The following is an 18,172-nucleotide window of genomic DNA, read 5'->3' as shown; positions in this document are numbered from 1 at the left end:
AGGAATAAACCTAACCAAGGAGGTAAAAGACCTGTACTCAGAAAACTATAAGACACGAATGAAAGAAATCAGAGACGACGCTAACAGATGGAGGGACATACCATGTTCTTGGATTGGAAGAATCAACATTGTGAAAATGACTCTACTACCCAAAGCAATTTACAGATTCAATGCAATCCCCATCAAATTCCCAATGGCATTTTTCACAGAACTAGAACAAGAAATTTTACGATTTGCATGGAAATGCAAAAGACCCCCAATAGCCAAAGCAATCTTGAGAAGGAAAGACGGAGTTGGTGGAATCAGGCTTCCTGACTTCAGGCTATACTACAAGGCTACAGTGATCAAGACAGTATGGTACTGGCACAAAAACAGAAATATAGATCAATGGAACAGGATAGAAAGCCCAGAGATAAACTATGGTCAATTAATCTATGACAAAGGAGCCAAGGATATACAATGGAGAAAAGGCAGCCTCTTCAATAAGTGGTGCTGGGAAAACTGGACAGCTACATGTAAAAGAATGAAATTAGAACACTCCTTAACACCATACACAAAAAAAAACTCAAAATGGATTAAAGACCTACATGTAAGGCCAGACACTATAAAACTCCTAGAGGAAAACATAGGAAGAACACTCTTTGACATAAATCACAGCGAGATCTTTTTTGATCCACTCCCTAGAGTAATGGAAATAAAAACAAAAATAAATAAGTGGGACCAAATGAAACTTCAAAGCTTCTGCACAGCAAAGGAAACTATAAGCAAGATGAAAAGACAACACTCAGAATGGGAGGAATTATTTGCAAACGAATCAACAAAGGATTAATCTCCAAAATATATAAGCAGTTTATCTAGCTCAATATCAAAAAAACAACCAACCAACCAATCAAAAAAGGGGCAGAGGACCTAAACAGGTATTTCTCCAAAGAAGACATACGGATGGCCAAGAGGCACATAAAAGCTGCTCATCATCACTAATTATTAGAGAAATGCAAATCAAAATGACAATGAGGTATCACCTCACACCAGTTAGAATGGGCATCCTCAGAAAATCTACAAACAGTAAATGCTGGAGAGGGTGTGGAGAAAAGGGAACGCTCTTGCACTATGGTGGGAGTGTAAATTGATACAGCTACTATGGAGAAGAGTATGCAGGTTCCTTGCAAAACTAAAAATAGAGTTACCTTATGACCCAGCAATCCCACTGCTGGGCACATACCCAGAGAACACCATAATTCAAAAAGACACATGCACTCCAATGTTCATTGCAGCACTATTTACAATAGCCAGGACATGGAAGCAACCTAAATGTCCATCAACAGATGAATGGATAAAAAAGATGTGGTACATATATACAATGGAATATTACTCAGTTGTAAAAAGCAATGAAACTGGGACACTTGTAGAGACATGGATGGACATAGAGACTGTCATACAGAGTGAAGTGAGTCAGAAAGAGAAAAACAAATATCGTATATTAACACATATATGTGGACTATAGAAAAATCAACCCGTTTGCAAGGCAGAAATAGAGACACAGATGTAGAGAACAAACATATGGACACCAAGTGGGGAAAGCGGGGAGGGTTGGGGGGGAATTAACTGGGAGATTGGGATACCAAATTGTACACTCACATATATGCTGTTTATTGTCTGTTTAAAAAAAAGTCTTTTAAGGTACTATCTAAATAAAAAAAAAAAAAACAGAAAACAATGAAAGGGTAATTGTAAGTCCTTATCAACAATTAAGTTAAATATTAAGGGACTAAATTCTCAAAGAAAAAGACACAAAGTGGTTGAAGTAATTTAAAAATAGAACCTACAATATGCTGTCTATATGAAACTAACTTTAACTTTAAAGACATATACAGGTTAAAGTGAGAGGATGTAAAAAGATACTCCATACAATTGGCAACCAAAAGAGAGCAACAGTAACTATACTTACATAACACATATTTTCAATCAAAATCAGTCACAACAGGGCTTCCCTGGTGGTGCAGTGGTTAAGAATCCACCTGCCAATGCAGGGTATACAGGTTCAATCCCTGGTCCAGGAAGATCCCACATGCTGCAGAGCAACTAAGCCCTCAAGCCACAACTACTGAGCCCACACGCCTCAACTACTGAAGCCCAGGCACCCTAGAGGCCCCATGCTGCAACTACTGAGTCCATGTGCTGTAACTACTGAAGGTCGCATGCTCTAGGGCCTGTGCGCCACAACTACTGAGCCTATGTGCTGCAATTACCAAAGCCCATGTGCCTAGCACCCATGCTCCACAGCAAGGGAAGCCACCACAATGAGAAGCTTGTGCACCACAACGAAGAGTAGCCCTTGCTCACTGCAACTAGAGAAAGCCCGCATGCAGCAACAAAGACCCAACACAGCTAAAATAAATAAAATTTTCTTTTTAAAAATGAAAGTTTGTTTTTGTTTCTTAAAAAACTTTAATGGAAATATTATTAAATTCAAGTAGTAACTAATCCATGATAAAGAATTCTTTTTGAGATAATAATATGCATACTTAACTATCACATTCTAATTTGAATTAATGCAATCACTTCTCATATAATGTAACAATCTCACAATAGTGTAATTGCATTTTTTCTCTCACCTTTTGTATTATAAAAATGAAAGTTTTTTTTTTAAAAAAAACCTAATTTTACACATAAAGGAAGTAGAAAAAAGAATTAAACACAAAATTAGGAGAAGAAAGGAAAGAGCAAAGATTAGAAGATAAATAATGTAGTAAGACTAGAAAAGAGAAAAAAAATCAAGCTAAGTGTTGGTGTTTTAAAAAATAAAGCAAATTGACAAATTTTAACAAGACTAACAAAGGGTAAAAAGAGAAGTCAAAAATGTGATAAATGAAAGAGGAGACATCAAAGAAATACAAAGGAACATAATATATTATTAACAGTTACACACCAACAAATTAGATCAGTTATAATAAATAAATTCCCAGAAGCATGAAGTCTACCAAGACTGAATCATGAACAGAAAGTCTGAACAGAACAATAATAAATGAGGACCTTGAAACAATAAACACAAACCTCCTGATGAAGAAATGCCCCAAACCAGATGGTTTCACTGGTGAATTCCACCAAACATTAAAAAATAATTAACACCAATCATTTTCAAACTCCTCCCAAGAAACTGAGGAGTAGGGAACACTTCTAATCTCTTTTTATGAGGACAGCATTACTCTGACATCAAAGTCAGGTAAAGAACACTACAAGAAAATAAATCTACAGGCTGATATGCCTGATGAATATAAATGCAAAAATTCTCAGCAAAAAGTATAACCAAATTCAACAGCAAATTAAAAAGTTCATAGACCATAATCAAATGGAATTTATCCCTGCCATCATGGAAGGATGACACAATATCTATATATCTGTTTCTATCCATAAGGATGATATACAATGTTAATAGAAGAATAAATACATGATCCTTTCAACAGATGCAGAAGAAACCACAATGTTAACAGAAGAATAAATACATGACCCTTTCAACAGATGCAGAAAAAGCAAGTGACAAAATTCAATACACTTTTATGACAAGAGCTTTCAACACATAGGGAACAGAAGGAGCATACCACAAAATAAGACCATATAATACACACCCACAACTCACCTTGCACCCAATGGTGAAAAACTGAAAACTTTTCTTTTAAATTCAGGAACATAGAGGTATTCATGCTCACTACTCTTATTAAAGACAGTATTGAAGTCCGAGCCAGAATAATCTGACATGAAAATAAGATACAAAAAGGCATCCAAAATGGAGAGGAAGTGAAGCTTTCTCTATTTTCAGAAAACATGATATTATATACGACTCCTCCCCTTAAATATCCAAAATATATAATATCCAAAATATATAAAAACTGGTATAGCTGAATAATGAAAAAAAAAAAAAGCAATCCTGCTAAAATCAGACTGCACAGAGGATCTAAGTACACACTTTTCCTAAAATAGATGGCCATACAGATGGCCAACAGACACAGGAAAAGATGCTTAATATCACTAATAATTAGGGAAATGCAAATCAAACCCAAAATTAGATATCACTCACACCTGTCAGAATGGCTGTTATCAAAAGGACAAGAAATAACAAATGTTGATGAGAATGTGGATAAAAGAGAATCCTAGCACAGTGTCAGTGGGAATGTAAGTTGGTGCAGCCACTCTGGAAAACAGTATGGAGAGTCCTCCAAAAATTAAAAATAGATCTACCGTACAATCCTGCAAATCCACTTTTGGGTATTTACCTGAAAAAAAAAAAAAAGGGACTAAATGGAAAATACATATACGTGCTATATTCATTACAGCACTATTTACAATAGCCAAGATATGGAAACAATGTAAGTACCAGTGATAGATGAATTGATAAAGATCTCTCTCTCTCTCTCTCTCATATATATATATATATATATATATATATATATACATCTCACAAGAAGATGTGTGTATGTGTAAGTACACATATATACGTACATACAATGAAATACTATTCAGCCATAAAAAGGAATGAAATATTGCTGTTCATGACAACATGCATGGATCTTGCTGTTATTAGTTTAAGAGAAGTAAGTCAGATAGGGAAGGACAAATATTGTATGATTTCATTAATGTATGGAACCAAAAACACAAAAAGAAACAAAACTCATAGATACACAGGATAGATTGATGGTTGCCAGGGGGATAGGGGTCAAGAGCTACAAATTTCCAGTTATAAAATAATGTGCATAAAAAGTACAGCACGGTAACTATAGTCAAAATTACTGTATTGTCAATTTGGAAGTATCTAAAGTAAATGAAAAGAGTTCTCAATGAAAAAAATTAATTTTGTAACTTTATATGGTGAGAGGTGGTAACTAGTTATGGTGATCAGTTTGCAATCTATACAAATGTTGAATCACTGTGTTGTAGTCCTGAAATTAATATAATTTTATATGTCAATTATAATTCAATTATTAAAAAACACTCCAATAGGCCAAAATAGTGCTGCCACACAACTAGATATAAACTCCCTTTTGTTAGGGAATTACAGAGAAAATTTAAAAGTTCAAAGATTAAATCTCTGCAAAAAAAAAAAAAAATCACAACTACAAGACATTAGAGAGCTGGGAGAAGATGGTGGAGTAGGAAGACCCAGAGCTCACCTCCCCTCAGAGGCACACCAACCACTGTGGGCCATGAACCCAATCACTAGAAGTCCAATAGAAGGTTCAAGAGACCCCGGGCCCTGTAGCCAACTGTGTCAGAAAGCAGCCACACCCACCAATGATCCCACACAAGTTCTGGGGCCTGCAACCAGACTCCAGGACATAGTTTCACCCACAGAAGTCAACCAACAGCCCTGGGGTTTCCTGGACACTGATTCCACCCAGCAGGAATGCAGCACTAGCCCTGGGTACCCTGAGGGTTCTGCAGTACACCAGCTCCTGACACAGTCTTAACAACCAGTAGCAAGCCAGAAGACTCTGAGCAGGGCAGGACCCAGCAACCCATGAGACCAGGGGCCAAACCAAGCCTACCAGACCACCCATATAATAAGCCCACCACAACAGAAAGACCCATGCAGCCTTCATAAGGGAAACTTCTAGAGCATAAGGCTCTGGTGACGAGAGGGAAGTGCATTGCTGGGACATGTAGGACATCTCTTGCAAAAGGCCACTTCTCCAACATTGGGAAACAAACATAACCAATCTGTGAGATACATAAAAATATAAACAGCAAATTAGGCAAAATGAGGTGACAGAGGAACACATTTCACACAAAGGAACAAGATAAAACCCCAAAAGAAGAAGTAAGTGAAGTGGAGATAGGCAATCTACCCAAGAGAGAGTTCAGGGTAGTGACTGTAAAGATGGTCAAAGAACTTGGGAGAAGAATGGATACATGAGGATGTCAGAAGTTATTCACAAAAATTTAGAAAATATAAAAAACCACCAATCAGATTATGAACAAAATAACTGAAATGAAATACACACTAGAAGGAATCAACAGTAGACTAAATGATACAGAAGAATGAGTCAGTGAACTGGAAGACAGAGTAGTGGAAACCACTGATACTGAAGAGAAAAAAGGAAAAAAAAAAAAAAGGAAGGAAAAGAAATGAGGACAGTTTAACAGACCTGTGGGACAACATCGCGTGCACTAATATTTGCATCATAGAGGACCTAGAAGAAGGAGAGAGAGAAAAAGGGGCTGCAAACAACTGAAGACATAATAGGTGATAAGTTCCCTAACCTGGGAAAGGAAACAGACACCCAAGTTCAGGAAGCGCAGAATATCCCATACAGGATTACTCACAGAGGAAGACATGAAGACACATTGTAATAAAAATGGCAAAAATTAAAGTGAGAATGTTAAAAGTAGCAAAAACAGTACAAGGGGACTCCCACTTGGCTATCAGCTAACTTTTCAGCATAAACTCTGCAGGCCAGCAGGGAGTGGGATTATATATTCAAAGTGATGAAAGGGGAAAAAAAAAAAAAAACCCTACAGTCAAGAATACTCTAACCAGCAAGGTTTTTGTTCAGATTTGGTGAAGAGATCAAAATCACCAACAAGCAGAAGCTGAAGTTCAGAACCACCAAACCACCTTTATAAGAAATGTTAAAGGAAATTCTCTAAGCAAAAAACATGAAAACTATGAAAGGAAAAAAAGCTCACTGGTAAAGGTGAACATATAGTAGAGGTAGGAAATCATCTACACACAAATCTAATAGGAAGGTTAAAGGACAAATATAGTAAAATCATCTATAGACAATAAGCAGTTAAGGGATACATAAAACAATTAGGTAATAAAATATGGTATCAAGGCAGTAATCGTGAGAGGAGGGTAGTATAAATGCAGTGTTGTGAAAATGCACTGAAATTAAGAGATCAGCAACATAAAATAATCATATATATATGGCTATATATAAGCCTGATGGTAACCAACAACCACAAATCTATGGTAGAGACACATACAGATACAAAAGTAAAAGGAATCCAACTATAACTAAAGATATCCATCAAATCACACATGAAGAGAACAAAAAGAAGAAAGGAATAAAAAAGAACTAGAAAACAATCCCCAAACAATGAAAATGGCAATAAGAACATATATATCAATAATTATATTAAATGTAAATGGACTAAATGCTCCAATCAAAAGACACAGAGTGGCTGAATGGATACAAAAACAATACCTGTATAAATGCTGCCTACAAGAGACACACTTCGGATCTAAAGACACAAACTGAAAGTGGAGGGATGGAAAAATGTAGTCCATACAAATGGATATCAAAAGAGGGCCAGGGTAGCAAAACTAACATCAGACAAATTAGACTTTAACATGAGGACTGTTTAAACAGACAAAGAAGGACATTACATAATGATCAAGGGGTCAATCCAAGAAGATATAGCAATTGTAAATATATATATATATATATGCCAAAAATAGGAGCACCTAAATACATAAAGCAAATATTAACTGACATAGAGGGAGAAATCGACAGTAACACAATAATAGTAGGGAAATTTAAAACCCCACTTATGTCAACAGACAGGTCATTCAGCCAAATTCAATAAGGAAAAAGTGGCCTTAAGTGATGAGATGGATTATATATATATATACACACACACAGACATATTTATATGTGCATGCATATATATTAAAAAATTCCATCCAAAAGCAACCAAATACACTTCCTTCTCAAGTGCATGTGGAACTTTCTCCAGGAGAGATCACATACTAGGCCTCAAAACATTCCACAGTAAATTTAAGAAAACTGAAAACATATGAAGTACCATTTACAAACAGAATGCTATGAGACTACAAATCAACTATAAGAAAAAACCTGCAAAAACACAAACATGTGGAGGCTAAACAATAAGCTACTAAACAAACAATGGATCACTGAAGATATCAAAGAGGAAATAAAAAAATACCTAGAGACAAATGAAAATGAAAACACAACAATCCAAAATCTACAGGACACAGCCAAAGCAGTTCTAAAAATTTACAATGATATAAGCTTACTACACGGAACAAGAAAATTCTCAATAAACAACCCAACTATACACCCAAAGGAGCTAGAAAAAGAACAAAGCTCAAAGTTAGTAAAAAAAAAAAAAAAAAAAATCATGAAGATGAGAGCAGAAATAAAATAAACTAAAAATCAATAGATCAATGAAACTAAGAGCTCATTCTTTGAAAAGATAAACAAAATCAATCTTTAGCTAGATGCCTTAAGGAAAAAATGGGCCCAAATCAACAAAATCAGATATGAAAAAGGAGACATTACAACTGACACCACAGAAATACCAATGAGCATAAAGAGACTACTATGAGCAATTACATGCCAATAAAATTGACAACCTAGAAGAAATAAACAAATTTCTAGAAATGTACAATCTCCCAAGACTAAACAAGGAAGAAATAGAAAATATAATCAGATGAATTACCAATAATGAGATTGAATCAGTTATTAAAAAAAAAACTTCCAGGTTACGCCCACTCTCCTCCAGCCAGTCCTCTCAATGGGCCTTGAAGCCTGCTCATCCATCTTCTCCCTCGGTGCCCACAACATACTTCCACCTTCAGTGTCAATACTAGCATCTACATGGTAGGCTGGAGACAAGATGGTGGAGTAGAAGGACTTGAGCCCACCTCAGCTAAAGAAAATACCAAAATCACAACTAACTGCTAAACAATCACTGATTAAAAAAAAGACTAGAAGCTACCAAAAAAAGATGTCCTATATCCAAAGACAAAGATGAAACCACAAGGAGATGGTAGCAGGGGCACATTTGTGAGACAATTAAATCTCATACTTGCCAGGCAGGCGATCCGCAAAATGGAAAATAATATCACAGAGGTTCTCCCACAAGAGTGAGAGTTCTGAGCCCCACACCAGGCTACACAGCCTGGTGGTATGGCATTGGGAGGAGGAGCCCCCAGAGCATTTGGCTTGGAGGGTCAGCAGGGCATTATTGCAGGAACTCCACAGGACTTGGGAAAAAGAGAAACTCCATTCTTGGAGAGCGCACATAAGGTCTTGTGTGCACCAGGACCAAAGGCAAAAGCAGTGACCTCATAGGATCCTGGGCCAGAATGACTTCCTGGTCTTGGAGGTGTCCTGGGGATGAGGGGCCTGGCTGTGGCTCACTTTGGGGACAAGGACACTGGTGGCACAGGGCCCTAGGGAATATTCCTTGGTGTGAGCTCTCCAGGAGGTCACTATTTTGACACCAAGAGCTGGACCCACCCAACAGCCTGCAAGCTTCAGTGCTATGATGCTTCAGTCCAAAAAACCAACAGGGTTGGGGCACAGCCCCACCTATTAGCAGACAACCTGCATTAAGTCAACCTGAGCCCAGAGCAGACTCTAAACATGTCCCTTGACATGATCCTGCTCACCAGAGGGACAGGACCCAGTTCCACCCACCAGTGGGCAGGCAGGACCACCCACCATGAAGCCGGCACAAGCCCCTCAACCAACCTCACCTACCAGGGGGCAGACACCAGAAGCAAAAGGAACTACGACCCTGCAGCCTGTGGAATGGAGACCACAAACACAGTAAGCTAGACAAAATCAGACAGAAGAGGAATATGTTCCAGACTAAGGAACAAGATAAAACTCCAGAAAAAGAACTAAGTGAAATAGGGATAGGCAATCTACCCAAAATAATTCAGAGTAAAGACAGTAAAGATGACCCAAGATCTCAGAAAAAGACTGGAGGCACAGACCAAAAAGATAAAAGAAATGTTTAAAAAAGAGCTAGAAGATATTAAGAACAACCAGAGATGAACCATACATTAACTGAAATGAAAAATACACTGGAAGGAATAAGTAGCAGAAAAAATGAGGCATAAGAATGGATAACTGAGCTGGAAGACAAAATGGTGGAAATCACTGTAGCAGAACAGAATAAAGAAAAAAGAATGAAAAGAAATGAGGACAGTTTAAGGGACTTCTGGGACAACATTAAATGCACCAACATTTGCATTTTAGGGGTTCCAGAAGGAGAAGAGACAGAATAGGCCTGAGAAAATATTTGAAGAAGCAATAGCTGAAAACTTCCCTAAAATGAGAAAGGAAACAATCACACAAGTTGAGGAAGTACAGAGTCCCACACAGGATAAACCCAAGGAGGAACAAGCCGAGACATGTATTAATCAAACCGACAAAAATTAAAGGTGAAGAGAAAATATTAAAAGCAACAAGTGAAACGGCAACCTTATGGGAATTCCTTTGCATGTTATTTGTTATCAGCTGATTATTCAGCAGAAACTATAGGCCAGAAGGGTGTGGTACAATATAAAGTGATGAAAAAACTTACAACCAAGAATACTCTACCCAGCAAAGCTCTTACTCAGGTTTAATGGAAAAATCAAAAGCTTTTGAGACAAGTAAAGGCAAAGAGAATTTAGCATCACCAAACAAGCTTTACAACAAATGCTAAAGGAACTTCTCCAGGTAGAAAAGAAAAGGTCACAATTACAAACTAAAGAACTACAAAATAGGAAAGCTCCCTGATAAAACAAATAGTAATGGAGGGAAATCATTCACACACAAATATTATAACAAAATCAACAAATGTGAGAAGAAGGGAGTACAAATGCAGGACAGAGGCAATGCATTTGAAATTAAAAGACCAGCAACTTAAAACAATCTTGTTTATATGTAGTCTGCTATATGAAAACCTCATGGTAACTGCAAACTGAAAATCAACGATACACACACACAAAAAGAAAAAGGAATCCAAATGTAACACCAAAGTTAGTCATCAATTTACAAGAGAACAAAAGTGGAAGGGAAGAAAAAAAACAAAAATAATTCAAAAAAATCCAAAATAATTAACAAAATAGTAATAAGAACATACATGTTGATAATTCCCTTAACTAAATTAATTAAGTGCTCCAATCAAAAGACATACACTGGCTGAATGGATACAAAAACAACATCTGTAAATACGCTATAAGAGACCCACTTCATATCTAGGGACATATACAGACTGAAAGTGAGGGGATGGAAAAAAATATTCCATGCAAATGGAAATCAAAAGAAAGCTGGAGTAGCAAATCACATCAGACAAAATGACTTTAAAATAAAGACTTTTACTGGAGACAAAGAAGGACACTACATAATGATCAAGGAATCAATCCAAGAAGAAGACATAACAATTGTAAATACATATGCACCTAACATAGGAGCATCTCAATATATACGGCAAATACTGATATAAAAGGAGAAATCGACAGTAACACAGTAATAGTGGAGGACTTTAAGACCCCACTTACACCAATGGACAGATAATCCAGACAGAAAAATAAACAAGGAAACACAACCTTTAAATGACACAATAGACCAGACAGACTTAATTGATATTTATAGGACATTCCACCTGAAAGCAGCAGAATACACTTCTTCTCAAGTGCACACAATGTTCTCAAGGACAGATCACATCCTGGGCCAAAAAGCAAGCCTCAATAAATTTAAGAAAATTGAAATATCATCATGCGTCTTTTCCAACCACAATGCTATGACATTAGAAATCAACTACAAAGAAAAAAACTGCAAAAAACACGAATACATGGAGGCTAAACAATATGCTACCAACAAACCAATGGATCACTGAAGAAATCAGAGAGGAAATCAAAAGATACCTAGAGACAAATGAAAACGAAACATAATGATCCAAAGCCTTATGACACGCAGCAAAAGCAGTTCTAAGAGGGAAGTTTATAAATGATACAATCTTGCCTTAAGAAACAAGAAAAATCTCAAATAAACAACCTAACCTTACCCCTAAAGCAACTAGAGAAACAAGAACAAACAAAACCCAAAGCTAGTGGAAAGAAAGAAATGATAAAGATCAGAGCAGAAAGAAGTGAAATACAGATGAAGAAAATAATAGAAAAGAACAATAAAACTAAAAGCTGATTCTTTGAAAAGATAAACAAAATTGATTTAGCAAGACTCATCAAGGGAAAAAAGGACAGTGCCCAAATTACTAAAATTAGAAATTACAAAGAAGTCACAACTGATACCACAGAAATAAAAAGGATCATGAGAGACTATTACAGGCAACTACATGCCAAGAAAATGGACAACCTAGAAGAAGTGGACAAATTCTTAGAAAGATACAATTTTCCAAAGCTGAACCAGGAAGAAATAGAAATATGAACAGACTAATCACAAGTACCGAAATTGAAACCGGGATGAAAAAACTCCTAATAACCAAAGTCCACGATCAGATGGATTCATAGGCAAATTCTGTCATTTAGAGAAGAGATAACATCTATCCTTCTGAAACTATTTCAAAAAATTGCAGAGGAAGGAACGCTTCCAAATTCATTCTATAAGGCTACCATCACCATGATACCAAAACCAGACAAAGATACAACAAAAAAAGAAAATCACAGGCCAATATCACTGATGAACATAGACACAAAAATCCTCAACAAAATACTAGCAAACCAAACCCAACAATACATGAAAAGGATCATGCACCATGATCAAGTGGGATTTATCCCAGGGATGCAAGGATTTGTCAATATCTCAAATCAATCAGTATGATACACCATATTAACAAATTGAAGAATGAAAACCATATGATCATCTCAATAGATGCAGATATAGCTTTTTGTTGATAAAATTCAACATCCATTTATGATAAAAACTCTCCAGAAAGTAGACATAGAGGTAACATACCTCAACATAATAAAGGCCATATATGACAAACTCACAGTTATCATCATATTCAATGGTGCAAAGCTGAAAGCATTTCTTCTAAATTCAGGAATAAGACAAGGATGTCCACTGTCCACTCTCACCACTTTTATTCAACAGTTTTGGAAGTCCTAGCCACAGCAATCAGAGAAGAAAAAGAAATAAAAGGAATCGAAGTTGGAAAAGAAGTAGTAAAACTGTCACTGTTTGAAGATGACATGATACTGTACTTAGAAAATCCTGAAGATGCTACCAAAAAACTACTAGAGCACATCAATGAATTTGTTTAAAGCGGCAGAATACAAAATTACTACACAGAAATCTGTTACATTTCTATGCACTAACAACAAAAGATCAGAAAGAGAAATTAAAGAAACAATCCCTTTTACCATTACATCAAAAAAAATTAACTAGGAATAAACCTACCTAAGGAGGCAACAGATCTGTATTCTGATAACTATAAGATGCTGATGAAAGAAATAGAGGATGACATGAACAGATGGAAAGATACCATATTCTTGAATTGGAAGACTCAATACTGTCAAAATGACTATACTGCCCGAGGCAATCTACAGATTCAATGCAATCCTTATCAAATTACCAATGGCATTTTTTGCAGATAGAGAACAAAAAATCTTAAATTTGTATGGAAACACAAAAGACCCAGAATAGATAAAGCAAACTTGAGAAAGAAAAATGGAGCTGGAGGAATCAGGCTCCCTGACTTCAGAGTATACTATAAAGCTACAGTAATCAAAACAATATGGTACTGGTACAAAGACAGAAATATAGATCAATGGAACAGGATAGAAGGCCCAGAAATCAACCCATGCACATGTGGTCAACTAATCAATGACAAAGAAGTCAAGAATATACAATGGAGAAAAGACAGCTTCTTCAATAAGTGGTGCTGGGAAAACTGGACAGCTACATGTAAAAGAATGAAATTAGAACATTCTCTAACACCATACACAAAAATAAACTTAAAATTGATTAAAGACCTAAATGTAAGACTGAATACCATAAAACTCCTAGAGGAAAACATAGGCAGAATACTCTTTGACATATATCACAGCAGTGTATTTTTCTATCCACCTCCTAGAGTAAAGAAAATAAAAACAAAAATAAATAAATGGGACCTATTCAAACATAAAACCTTCTGCACAGCAAAGGAAACCAAAAACAAAATGAAAAGACAACACACAGAATGGGAGAAAATATTTGCAAATGATGTGACTGACAAGGGGTTAATCTCCAAAATATACAAACAGCTCATGCACCTCAATATCAAAAACCAAAAACCCAATCAATAAATGGGCAGAAGATCTAAATAGACTTTTCTCCAAAGAAGACATACAGATGGCCAAAAAAGGTCATGAAAAGATGCTCAATATCACTAACTAGAGAAATGCAAATCAAAACTACGAGATAGCACCTCACACCAGTCTGAATGACCATCATCAAAAAATATACAAACAATAAATGCTGGAGAGGGTGCAGAGAAAAGGGAACTTTCCTACACTGTTGGTGGGAATGTAAGTTGGTACAGCCACTATGGAAAACAATATGGAGGTTCCTTAAAAAACTAAAAATAGAGCTGCCATATGATCCAGCAATCTCCCTCCTGGGCATATATCCAGAGAAAAACCACAATCTGAAAAGACACATGCACCCCAATGTCCACTGAAGCACTATTTACAACAGCCAAGACATGGAAGCAACCAAAGTGTCCATCTACAAATGAATGTATAAAGATGATATGGTATATACATACAATGGAATATTACTCAGCCATAAAAAAGAATGCAATCACGCCATCTTCAGCAACATAGATGGACTTAGAGACTGTCATACTAAGTATGTCAGAGAAAGACAAATACCATATGATATCACTTACATGTGGAATCTAAAAAAATGATACAAATGAAGTTACTTACAAAACAGAAATAGACTTACAGATATCAAAAACAAATTTATGGTTACTGAAGGAGAAAGGTTGGGGGGAGATAAATTAGGAGGTTGGGATTAACATTTTCATATTACTATATATAAAACAGAGCATCAACAAGGACATACTGTATAGCACAGGAAACTCTATGCAATATTCTATAAAACCTGCATAGGAAAAGAATCTGCAAAAGAATAGACATATGTATATATATAACTGAAACTAACACAATATTGTAAATCAACTATATTCCAACGTAAAACAAAAATTAAAAAATAAAAAACTTGCAACAAATATAAGTCCAGGAGCAGATAGCTTCACAAGTGAATTCTACCCAGCATTTAGAGAAGAGTTAACACCTATTCCTCTCAAACTATTCCCAAAAATTGCAGAGGAAATTGCAGAGTCAGGACTTACAGGGTTGGGGGAAATGGGTGCAGGGTCATGAGGAAACTAAGGACACTTGATAACTGATGGCTGGAACATTGGAGGGCATCAGACATACAGGACATGAGAAATGGGGTGAAGTCATTGGAATGAGAGGAGAATAAGGGCAAGGGAGAATGAGGACATGAAGGATGAAATGTTTGGGAACAACAGAAGGGGAGGAGGGTTGGGCTGAGAGCTCTGGAATCCGGTGGATAGAGGTCTTATGGGAATGCAGGTCTAAAATGCACAGGATGGACATGGAAAAGCAATAAAGTAAGCCTAGAAGGGGAAGAACTCATTCTAGAGATAAAGGTCACAGAGGAATAGAAAAGGATGGAGTAGAGGGATGGAGGTGGGGTGACGGTAGTTGCAGCAGGTGGACTGAGGGTCACTCATTTTTCTCCTCTTCACTAATTCCATGATTTGCATTCAAATCATAACCTAATTGTGAATAGTTTCTAATTCGAGACCTTGAGGTAGTAACTTTACTTACATAAAATACTTGTGATGATCCCTTCATAGTAAAGGATTAGAGAAAAAAAAGAGTAAACAGTTACACACAATATTTCTTCACTCCTTTGGGGACACCAGGTGCAAGATGTGACCATGGAGGGCTCACATGGAAACCACCAGAATGAAATGGATTCTGCCTAGCACCTGAGTGGTCCTGGAAGTGGATTCTCCCCTGGAAGCTCAGATAAGAACCTAGGCTTCATGAAACCTTGATTTTTGATCTTGGAAGACCCTAAACAGAAACTCCAGCCAAAATAATTGGATTTCTTACTTATGAACTGTAGAATGTTTTTTAAACTGCTGAATGTGTGGTCATATGTTAATGGCAGTGATAGGAACCTACTACGCATAGGAAAAAATTTAATTATAAAACAATACACATTATAAAATATAAAATTATACAATATTTAAACAATAAAAGTCAAGTAAAAATGCCCATTAATTAACCGCTCCCAAAGGCAATAGAAGTTTTATCTCCAGATATAACATCATCAGTTCCAAGCATATCCCCCTTGCTGTGCATTTCCACGTATAACTGAAATTATATTTGAATGTGTGTAATACACATCCACACATCCACAAACACTCAAATATTATGTACATAGTTGAATATTTACATATATATTGTGAAATCAAACTTTCTGTCAATCAAATTACATTCCTTAACCAATGACATACGAAGGTGACATCTTCACAGCAGCAGAAATGGATTTCTTGCATTCCCAAACATACAATATCATATTCCATGGTAATTATGATGAAAATGACTTGACTGAAACACTCCCTAGTTATGCATTTGCATAGTTGCATGTGTTTTTCTCCTGCAGTCACAGAATGTGGCTCTTTGATTTGTACACATGTGGCTTATCTGGGTGGTTCTGGGACATGAAATTCTTGCACCAACATGACTGTGCATTTCTACATTAGGTGGAGAATTGCTAAGTTACCTTGCAAATGGATGAAAAGTATAATATTCCACCTACTACGTTTCCAGTGTTAAAGTAATTAAACAAGGAGGCCATTAGGCTAAAGTAACTCTCATGCTTTGGTAGCCTATTTAAGCAAACACAACAACACAGAGTCAAGGCACTGTGATCTGAGAAAAAAAATTAAGAACAACCAATCACACACAGCCAACTAGGCTTTCCAAAATCAAGGTGACTGGTTAAGATACAATCAAATATTATCCTTGCTTTGATGTGGTGCCTTCTCTACAAAAACCTCTCCCCTGGTTCCTGCAGATAAAGTGCCCCAAATCACCTTTGATTTGAGGCTCCAGAACTGAGTAGAAGTAGGTGCAAATGAACTCTTGAAACTTTGAAATGTGCATAATTTAGTATTTTAACACAGTGTCACGTTTCATTTTGAGCACTTTCCTCATCTAGACCCTAAAACCTCACTCAGGTACAGCCTCTCCCCCCTTCTCCCTGCCCCACTCACTGTTACCAACAACACACCAGCACAGCTCTGCCCTCACTTGACCAGCCTTCCCGCTTGATAATAACCCCAAACTGCTTTTGCTATCAGGGTCTCCCACCACACGGAGAGCAGTGCACAGAGGACTTCAGGCACACACCAGCCACTCCCAGGGCCAGAACCTCCACACACATGCTCCTCCCTGCACCAGCCTGGGGCCCCAGATCACCAGTCTTGAATCTTATTTTAATGGGGCCCACACACCTGAGTTTGCAGTTCAGGCAAGCTGGAAGCTGGTTCACAATCCACAGACCACTTCTTCCTCTAACCCATGTTGTTACCCCTACGGTTTTTTGACAAACTTTCCCATTTTTGCCTTTTCTTTAGCCCAAACCTTCATACAGGCGCACACAGAGAATGCAGGTGAAACTCATAAGGACTGACATCTAGTACCTTGGGCTACCCTGGTGGCGCAGTGGTTAAGAATCCGTCTGCCAATGCAGGGGACACGGGTTTGAGCCCTGGGCTAGGAAGATCCCACATGCCGCGGAGCAACTAAGCCTGTGCACCACAATGACTGAGCCTGTGCTCTAAAGCCCGCGAGGCACAAGTATTGAGTTCACATGCTGCAACTACTGAAGCCTGTGCACCTAGAGCCCGTGCTCTGCAACAAGAGAAGCCATCACAATAAGAGGCCCAAGCACTGCAATGAAGAGTAGCCTCTGCTCTCCACAACTACGGAAAACCTGCGTACAGCAATGAAGACCCAATGCAGCCAATCAATCAATCAATCAATCTAGTACCTCTAACAATGTAGCATATGACCCAAGAGCAGACTGGAATCAGGGGCTGGCCACCCAGAATCGTCCCCAGTAATATAAACACACAAGTCAGTCCTGCCTCTAGAGCAGTCCAACTGATGCTGGAGATGCCTGTTTCATGCTTCAGGCTTAACATTGCAAACACATCTCTGCTGCTCCAGAATCCCCACCCAGAATATAGTCCCTCTTCCAAAATCAGACTTGCAGAGCCTAATAGTGAATGTCAGTTCAGATTGTTTAAAACAACAGATAAGGAAAAAAAAAAAAAAAAAGCCCTGCCATGGCTCTGCCCCCATTCCTTGGTCATCCTTTTC

The sequence above is a fragment of the Hippopotamus amphibius genome, chromosome 2, assembly GCF_030028045.1.
Source record: "Hippopotamus amphibius kiboko isolate mHipAmp2 chromosome 2, mHipAmp2.hap2, whole genome shotgun sequence".
In the NCBI taxonomy this organism is placed as follows: domain Eukaryota; kingdom Metazoa; phylum Chordata; class Mammalia; order Artiodactyla; family Hippopotamidae; genus Hippopotamus; species Hippopotamus amphibius.
Note: the sequence above shows the minus strand (reverse complement) of the source record.